The sequence below is a fragment of the Peromyscus maniculatus genome, chromosome 6 (genome assembly GCF_049852395.1).
Source record: "Peromyscus maniculatus bairdii isolate BWxNUB_F1_BW_parent chromosome 6, HU_Pman_BW_mat_3.1, whole genome shotgun sequence".
NCBI lineage: Eukaryota > Metazoa > Chordata > Mammalia > Rodentia > Cricetidae > Peromyscus > Peromyscus maniculatus.
Window position 1 is genome coordinate 82,727,269 of NC_134857.1, and position 9,621 is coordinate 82,736,889.

General features: G+C 45.6%; 1 long non-coding RNA gene across 1 annotated transcript; it reads left to right on the plus strand.

Moving 5' to 3' along the window:
* The first annotated feature begins 1,300 nt into the window (after window positions 1-1,300).
* On the plus strand, window positions 1,301-8,571 carry LOC143273940 (uncharacterized). Its single transcript, XR_013052277.1, has 3 exons — window positions 1,301-1,937; window positions 3,526-3,607; window positions 4,113-8,571. It is a non-coding gene; the product is annotated as an uncharacterized LOC143273940 (long non-coding RNA).
* The last annotated feature ends 1,050 nt before the right edge of the window (window positions 8,572-9,621 follow it).

Genomic DNA, 9,621 nt, shown 5'->3' on the forward strand with positions numbered 1-9,621 from the left:
TAGGACTCTCGATACCATTTCTGCCACCTTTTCTATGCTCAAACCAAAAAAATCGAAAAGAAATTTCTGTAAACGAAGTTCTCCTTTATGCTAATTACTTAGAAATAGCTTTAAACCTCAACGGGAAAGGTAGAAAATCAGTCAGCAAAATTTAAAACAGAGGAAAACAAAGGCCACATACAATCTCTCACTGTTCTTTTCTACCTGTGTCTCCAAGTTCAGGACCACCCACACAGCTGGAAGACAAATCCCTCGAGTTTAAAAGTTGAGTCTGTGCTCTTCCGTACCAGAGCCTCTCCGAGCCTCTCTGAGCTCCCCCAATCTGGTGCTTGTTTTTGGCAGTGACAGCCTTTCCCCCCCTGTGCTGTGAGAAAGCCATCTCCTGCCCTGGCCTGCTCTTAAGTGAGGAAATCAGCTGGGGGTGGTGGCACAAATCTGCAGTCCCAGCACTCAAAAGGCTGAGGCAGGAGGATCATGATTTCATGGCCAACTTGGGCTATATAGTGAGTCTGAGGCTAGTCTGGGTTACATAGTAAGATCCAATCTTAAAAGAAAAAAATCCAAGTTTGATTTTTTTTTCTTTTTTAAAAGAAAGAGAAGAAACTCAAGTTGGCATGTAAGCTCTTTGGCCAGTCTCAGTGAACACATCTTGGCTCTATCATGTAGCCTAGATGGATGGGTAGGCATGACTCTCAAAATATCTTTCAAATATTGGTTGAAATCTTGTGCATATGATTCTCCTCACATCATGCATATGAAATAGATTTCTTCACACACATGGTGGAGGTGTCACACTTCAGTCCAGGAAGCTCAGAAGCGGCAGTGGATTTCCACCAGGCAGCATCAACTGTGCGAGCATGTTCTGGGGCTCTCTTTGCTGTGTTCATAGACCAGGTCCTTCTGAAGAAGCCAGATTTTGTTATGTAAAGTTTTCCCCCTTTCCTTTAAATGAGTATTTTTCCAAGCATGGAATTCAGAGGAGAGGTCACTTTCTGCCTGGGAATCTGTCTGCTTTCTTTTTATGGCCATTTCTATATTGAGACGGTCCTGGGTCCAGTCGGCCATGAAGTATCCTGGTAAAACTTCCCTGAGCAAGTGTCCCCATAGTCACTTGCTGGTTGTCACCTCAACTGTCCTTCAGAAGCCACGCCCTTCTAGCTCTCTTCAATCCCTGATAGTTCTGCTGGAGTGGAAAAATATCTAATGATAAACTATTTGTTTCTTCTTTGAGTTCTTATCTATGCAACTCTAGTCCAGGCTCAACTGATCTGGTTTCCATCCATCTAACTGGAGAGGTTACAGCAGGATGGACAGAAGTTTGGACATAACAGTCTGGGAAAGCTTCTCCCATAAACCTGACTTGATACATCTGTCCTGCTGGCAGCCGGCGGCCACCAGGATTCCAGCTGGCTCTTTGCCTCTTCTGAGAGACTCAGTCAGACAAGGAGCTCCCAAAGCCCTTCACTCACACTGAAGAAGGCATCCTGCCCAAGACAGCCACAGAGAAGTTGGCATACAGTAGGCCCAAGTTCGATATTCCAGGTGCCCAAGGAAGACACACACATCCAGCAATGAGAACAAGATCGGAGAGAGCAGATTCCCCGAGTCCTAGATCTTCAGAATACCATTCTCCTACAACCACGTGCAACAAAGTCTTCACTTTCATCCTGATCTGCTTCTGCTAGCCGAGATGATACAACATAAATCTAAGTTGCTGATCTCCAGATTCCAGAATAATATGTTCATTTTTTTTTTTTTGGCCTGGGAGATCCAGCCTAGAACATCCTGTACCTCCCTTTCTAGCTGAAGCACTCTAGCCTCACCGACTTTAAAGGAAGTTCACCAGCATCCAGGAGTATGGACCCCTCACCCTGTTCTCAGCCCCTGCACTCAGTTCAGGCTGCTGATCATGTGGAAGGAGTTCAAACCACCTCTGGGTAAGATTTCAGGCTTCTTCAAGGATCTTTGTCATGTGGGTGAGGCTGCTGTACTGAGGAGGTTTCAGGGGTCACGGGTGCAGCATATTCTCTCGGTGGACTTTTGACCCTCGACGGAGGGTGCCTAATGACTATTGCACAGTTTTAACTTCTGTGTTTCCTGGTCCTGCAGCTCACAACACATACCACCCATTGGGGTGTGTGTGTGTGTGTGTGTGTGTGTGTGTGTGTGTGTGTATGTGTGTGTGTGTGTGGGAGAGAGAGAGAGAGAGAGAGACAGAGACAGAGACAGAGACAGAGACAGAGACAGAGAGTGCCCAGAAAGGGCTGTGAGTCTTAACTTGCCTCTCTCTATAACGTGTCTGGAAGGTTCTGGAAGATGCTGGGAGGAGGGGCTGCAGAACCCTGGCTGCCATAGCACTGGCCTCTACTTGATGAGAGGAATAATCCATGGAACTCGGTGACATTTTCTTTCTATTTATTCTTTATATTTTAATGGAATTCTGTGGTCCAGACTTGGTTTCAGGCTCTCTGCTCTCGGAGTCAGCTAAAGTACAAGGGGGAAAGAAAGTAGTGGGGGGAATTAGATTCTTGATTTGTGTCCAGATGGTCCTAGCCGAAAATAGACTCAGAGATTCTCACTGCAGACTTGCCTCTGGTATGAAACTCCCCACCCCCTTCATTTGAGGTCTTCTTGGTAAGAGCGGGAATGGGAAAGGCACTGGGAACATTCATTTCTCTTTTTCCCAGCCATGTATTAAAAGGCCTGCACAGGTTCCAGTCCAGGGCTTCTGTGGAACACCAGGAGCTGCACCACACACAGTGATGTGATTTTAACCAACTTGGCCTGACGGCCATCCCAAGTGTGTGTGGCAGCAAGGACGCATGTGTGTGACATGCTGGGAAGCATGGCAGCAGCTGGCCCTCAGTAAAGGGTTCATTCAAGCCTGCCACCAGCACGGTGACCTGCCCACACTCCCCTGGCACCGTGTCCAGGAAGCTTAAACAAGGAGACAGACAGGGCTAGCCTGTGCTCTCCAGTTATAGCCATGTTTCAGAGGCATTCACTACCTGCTTTCCCCAAGGAGAGGTGTCCAGGCTTCCTTGTCCCCTACCCAAAGGTCAGCTTAGAGGTGAGGGGATGAGGGTCATCTGTGAGGGCAGTGCAGAGAGCCTTGAGGACATTCATCCATTAGAAATAGAAAAATTGAGATTTTATGGCTCACCTCAGATTCTACAAGGCATGGGCTTGATAACAAAAGCCAACCTGACGTAGAGTCTAGCACCAGCCAGCTAGAGGCCACATACCATTTTGGACAACCATCCCAAATACTGTCACAAAATTCTGATCATTTCTTGGTGTCTGTTCATTGGGAACCGTATCCATGCTAGACACTACACAAGGTTGATGTCTGTCATAAAGTCCAGGACACCCTCCTCTGGCAGGCAGCATAGTGATTGTCTTTTGGATGCTGGTAAAATGAACAGTGATCAGGTGGGAAGAGCTTTCAAAAGAGACAGGAAGAAAGAAAAGAAAGAAATCCCATGAGTCTTTCTCAATTAGATTTCCTTTTTAATGTCTGAACAGCCTCAGAGGTGGTCCTCTCAGAGAAGAGCACACCAATTGGTTGCCCAGTGCCAAAAGGTCAGTCCTGAAAACACACATACATGTAAGTAATGTTATATGGACTCAATATGTTATATTTAGAAATATATATTATATATATACATACATACCCATACATATGTGCAGGGAATGACAATAATGAAAGAAGAGGGCATGAATTTGAAGGAGTGGGGAGAATATATGGTAGGGTTTGGAGGGAGGTAAGGAAAGGGAGAAAATTTGTAATTAAATTAGAAAGGGACCTCTAATGCTGACCTCTGACCTCCACAAACACATATACAGATGAGTATATCACACACATGTGTACTCACACATACAACATACATACTCACAAGAAGAGATTTGGAGAGAGAGAGAGAGAGAATAAGTAAAAATATGCCCTTTAGAGAAAACGAATGCATTTCTGAATTCTACCTACAAATGAGTGGTTTTGTCCAAGTTTCTGAACATTATTTTTGTCATCTACAAAACAAGGATAACGATGTTGCTTCTATTTTCATGTTGGAAAACGACAACAACACCAAACCCGGATTTGTTCGGCATCACAGATGTGAGGAAAGGAGCCGTGGTTGGAATTGGCACCACTGATTTCCAGGCTGCCGATCGTCCTAATGTGTAAAGGAGAAGGCAAAGGCAAACTCTTTCTGGGTGTCCCTGTAGGGCACTGTTTAGAAAAGGCAAACACATTAGACCATTTCCTCCAGAGTGCTGTCATGGTTCTCACATGATAGACGCCGAAATGAGATCTTTGGAATCAGAGTGACATGCCCAAGCTTCCTCGGTTGAGGTGGAATTGGAGCTCAGGTTTGACTTCACCACCAGTTGCGTCTTTGTGTTGACTCACACCAAGTCCAAGGTCAGAAGCCTCCCATGTTCTCCATCTGCCCTGGAAACAGACTGGCAGTGCCTGCCAGAGGGTCTAGTCCTGAACTGGCGCCGTTGGCACAGTTTGAACTATTGACTGACACATACAAATAACCCTGCAGAGTTGGACTAGCTGGATGCAAAACATGGCTTCCCAGGAACACATTCTAGGCCATCAAATGCTCTCGATTGTCCTTTTCTGTCTTCTTCTTCTTCTTCTTCTTCTTCTTCTTCTTCTTCTTCTTCTTCTTCTTCTTCTTCTTCTTCTTCCTCTTCCTCTTCCTCTTCTTTCAAATTCCAGACAGTCTGAAAGCCAGCGAGTCATGGCACCCTTTGTGAGACAAACCCCATGGAATCGTTTATGACCCAAAATAAACTCGAAGGATATGAAGAGCTGTTATGAAAGGCACTGTGTAGGAAGATCTGGGGGAAATGAAAACAGCTTACTCTAAGTCTTTCCCTAGCTTTCTCTTACAGTAATTGGTGGAGTTACCTTCTAGCAAAGAAGCAAGTGTACAAAGCTACTTAAGACTCTGATTCAGAATGTTCCGATGTGGGGCACACCTGTGCTCGGGAGGGAGGGAAGGCAGGGGGTGGAAGAGAAAGAAAGAGCTCTAAAGCCGGAACAAATGGAAGCTCTTCATGGGTGGGGCTCAAAATGCTGGTCTCCAAGATAGATATCTCTGTAAGCTAAGGCTCAGCTATGAGCGGACAAAGGACCCAGCCTAAATTAGTCTGAAGCAAAATATTAATGCATGGATCCTGTAATTCACAAGCCTAAAGAGGAGTTGTTGAAACTTGAATGTTTGTATCTTCTTCAAATTGCTGTTGAAAGCCTACCCCACAATGTGACAGCATTTGGATGTGGGGTCTTGGGGAGATAGTTAGGATTTAGATGAGGGTATGAGGTGAGAGTCCCACGGTGGGCGTAGTGTTCTTTGCCTTTATAGGAAGAAGTCAAGGCTTCCTCTCTGCCTCTGTTTCCTGTCCTCTCTACATCTTCGTCTTCTTTTTTTCCCTTCAACCCCTTTCCCATCTGATGACGTTGTTGGAAGGCAGCTATCTGCTGAGCAGGAAGGTGGTCATCACCAGAACCCGTCCTTACTGGCACACTGATCTCGGGATTTTTAGACTTCAGAATCATGATAAATAACTATCTGTGGATTAAGCTACCAGACTTATGAGATATTTTGTTATAGAAACCCAAGCAGATTAAACTTTATCTTAGTTTAGGCACGACTGACCAGGGGGCTTCTAAGCTTACTGTTGGAAAATGTTGTGCCCCATCAAACCAAATAGTTCTGGGGTACATTGCCTCAAACCAGACTAGAAGAGTAGTCTAGGTAGAGGCATTTCCTCATGTCTCAGAATTTGCAGAGACATCTCACTGGCCGCATGGGGTCATTGCCATCACGAACTAATCAGTGCCCAGGGAGTGTGATGTCTTGATTGTCCTATGCCCAGACCACACACTTCACCTGATATGAATGAGGTGAGTGGATTAAATCCCCAGGTGACGGTGGTGAAAGCGGGTGCTTGAGGCAGAAAAGAAATCATGACTCCAGACATTCCACAGAGCTTGAGCCAGGGTCAGGCTACATCTCAAATCTAGTCCCCAGAGCTAAGCGTTCTGCAGGATAAACAGAGGGACACCGGCAAGCAGCAGGCTGATGTGGCCAATGGCTGGGAAGCCGAGTTTGTGATCAAGGCTTGAAACATTTGACACCAAACCGTAAGTTGGAAGGAAGGGTATTAAGTGAAAATTCCTTCCTTATGTCTCTTAGCTCCAAGTCCAGTGCCTCGGGATCTGCAAATGTTGCTTTCTCCCCTAGACCTGCTTCCTAATGAAATAGCTTGCAGGTGGCTCTCCCTTTACACTGTGCATCCAGTCCTCAAACACTGTGTGTGAACTGAGTTTAGGAGTTTGTTGTTGCTGTTGTTTGTTTTTCCAGACTTGTGGCACAGAAAGGCATTCCAGAATCTGTCTGTGGTATGAGAAAGAAAACTTTATTTTCTCTTTCAGTCTGAGTTGTGGCCTAGTGTTTTAGTTTTGTTTTTGTAAAGTGGATGGTGTTAGGATCCTTACACACACACACACACACACACACACACACACACACACACACACACGTGCACAAATCTACTGCCACCTTTATCGATTTTTTTTTCCTGTCTGAGTTCACACTTGTAGGAGTGAACCTCCTTAAGTTCACTTCCCCTGACTGTTCCTCTGACAACAAATTCCATAAACAAATGGCCTTCCAGCAACTCCACAGCAGAAAGATGCCGGCAGCCAACAGGCCCTGAGAAAACAAACAAAATTCTTCTCAATGTCTGTTTTCACTTGATCAAAGTTTGGCCTCCTGACCAGACCAGTGGTAGCAAAGTCCTGCTCAGTGAGGCAGATTTCAGCCTGGATCCTAAAGCGTTTTGGCCAAGGGACTCCTTTCCTGCGCCTTTCCTGAAGTATTGATCGGGAATGGTTTTTGAATCTGTTGATGAAAGCTGATGTTGAGCTCAGACTAACAGGAGGAACTTTCCAGTCTCCTGTCCCTTCCTGTGCCTCTTTGACTAGTTACAGCTGGAGCTTCCTGGCATGGGGCAAAGCCAGGCAGTCTTACTTTGCCTCATGACCTGGAAGCCATCACCCAGTGTGGAGGTAGGAACCACTCCCCTCCTTACCACCATTCAAACGAGTGTTGATTTGGAAATAGCCACTGTGTGTCACACCCAAAGGGAAGTGTCTTGGCTGTCACCTTGACAGTGTCTAGAAGCAACTAAAACATCATGGGCTGGGGCCCTCATGTGAGGGATTTTCTTGGTGAGGTTGTTAGGATCCGGTAGACCCACCCCGAATGTGGCAGCAGCCCAGCTTGAAGGACGTGAAGAAGGAACTTGGTCTTTGTCTGTTTGTCCCCACTCTTGCTGGAAAGTTCATGTGTCCTGTTGCTGTGTTCTTTCTTCATCAATATTCCTACCATCCTCTTCTGGATTCCAGCGGAGACTGCAGACCAGGTGGTCTCCAAGAAGCCTCCAGTCTTTCAGGGCTGGATCAAGACGGCTGAGACATATAGCCTTGTGGATTGAACACACACTAGATTCTTGGCCTCTCCCGTGTGAGGCAGTCATGGCTGGTCTAGCTGGACTGCATCATATAAGCCAGTCTAATAAATCCTCTTTTGATATATATATTTAATGTTGATATTCAATCAGTATAGGCCTGAAGTTGTGCTTGTTAGGAATTGAGCAGCAGGCTGGGAACTTAGAATGTCTATCAGTTAGGAAGATGCATGCAACCTCTTGAGAACAGAGTCTACCCACTGAACTTCTGGGCTCCTGACTGTGACCATGACATAAACTCCTCAAAGCAGGGTGACAAGGTTGGATGCTCAATCTATGTGGGAAAGGGAGAGGACGCATTGTTAAGGACATGCTAACCTGTATTTCCCTTCCCCAACTGTTCTTTCGTGAAATGGACGGTCTTTCCTAGAAGGAGCAGGACACTCTATGTGCTTCAAGGGATGTAAACCTCAAATACAACGGATCTCCCTAACCACCTGCTGGATGCCAAAGCTCTTCCCACAGAGTCACATGGCACTGGCCCTAAGAAAGCCAGCGTGGATGACAGACTCTTTCCTGAAAGACAGTATCAGGCGCTAGACATTCATTACAGAACTCTCTCCTCTCATGTTCCAAGTAGATTTATGGATATAAATGCTATTTCGATGTCCACACTACTAGCACATGCTCGTCATCGTATACACTAATGGACTGTGCATTTGTCCCAGCACCTAGTAACTACTTCTCAGGTTTCTCCCCCATTCCTGTTGGTTTCCACATTCAGCACATGAATGGATGTAGAAGATAGGACTCATATGCAACAGCATATTTTCAGCCATGAGATAATGTGAAATCTTTCCATTTGCAGTAAGATGGAGAGAATTTGAGGACATTGTGTTAAGCAAAATAAACCAGGCACAGAAAAACAGGTATCAATCTCATGCTCTATTGCATTATGGGAACTGTTTCCACCATGCCTGGACTAATTCATAACCCGACCCTTTTCTCCATATATTTTTAAACAAGCAATTGCTTTTCTGTTTTGTTTTGTTTCTTTAATTACGGCCATTGTAATTGGAGTGAGATGGCACCTCATTGCATAACAAATTTGCATTTCCCTAATGGCTTATGCTAGCAACTTGTTGTATTTCTTGTTTTGAGAAGTGACTCTTTGGATTATTTGCCTGCATTTAGTTGGAGCCTCTATTTTTATTACGCCTTTTGAGCTCTTTATATATTCTGGATAGTAGTCCTCTGTCCAGTGACGAGCTGGCACAGGTTGGCTCTCATTCTGTGGGCTGTGTCCTCACAATGCTGACTGACTCTGCTGCTGTAGGACATGTTTGCTGGGATCCTGTTTTTCCAGTTCTGCTTTGTTTCCTATGCGTTTGGCATTCTGTCCACAGCCATTGCTCATAACAATGCCTTGAAGAACTTCCCCCACGACTTCTTAGTTTCCTGTTAAAGTTTGAGTCTTACATGCTACCATCCATACAGTATTTTAAAGACAAGAAAACTGGCCCGCAAACATTGCCTGGGTCAAACAGGGTTTGAAGGTGCAAAGAGCTTGGGAAAGGGGCAGAAAAGTGTGTGAATAAGTAATTCACACACTTAGGCCTCACAATGGTCATGAGGCCTAAGCTCCAGAACAAGTCACAAGCATAACCATCTGTGTGTGAGCATTTGTTTTTAAGGAGAAAAGGGGGGCCCAAATAGGCATGGGGTGGGGTTGGGTGGAGGGTTCCCAACTAGTGAGGTACCAGCTCTGCACCCATATGAGTAAGCAAGACAAGGAGCATTTTCCCACGCCAGGTTCCAAGGAGAAAAGGGAAGCAACCATATGACCCTCCCTTCTTGCCTCCTGTCAATCATGCTGTGAGTCCATCCTAGAGATCTTTTACATTGAAGCCCTAAAGGTTGAGTAGCCACAAACAGGAAGGTGATACCCCCGTGGGCCTTGCACAGAACCTAAGATTAGCAAACAAAATCAAATCCAGATCTGAGAGTTAAGGTACCTGATACTCTCCCTGGCTCTCTTCTTACCCCTGCTCACCTGAGGGACTGCTGTATGTAGTATATTTAAGAGTATGAAACACCACACAACCTTACTGCCAGGAATTTCCTATGGTATCT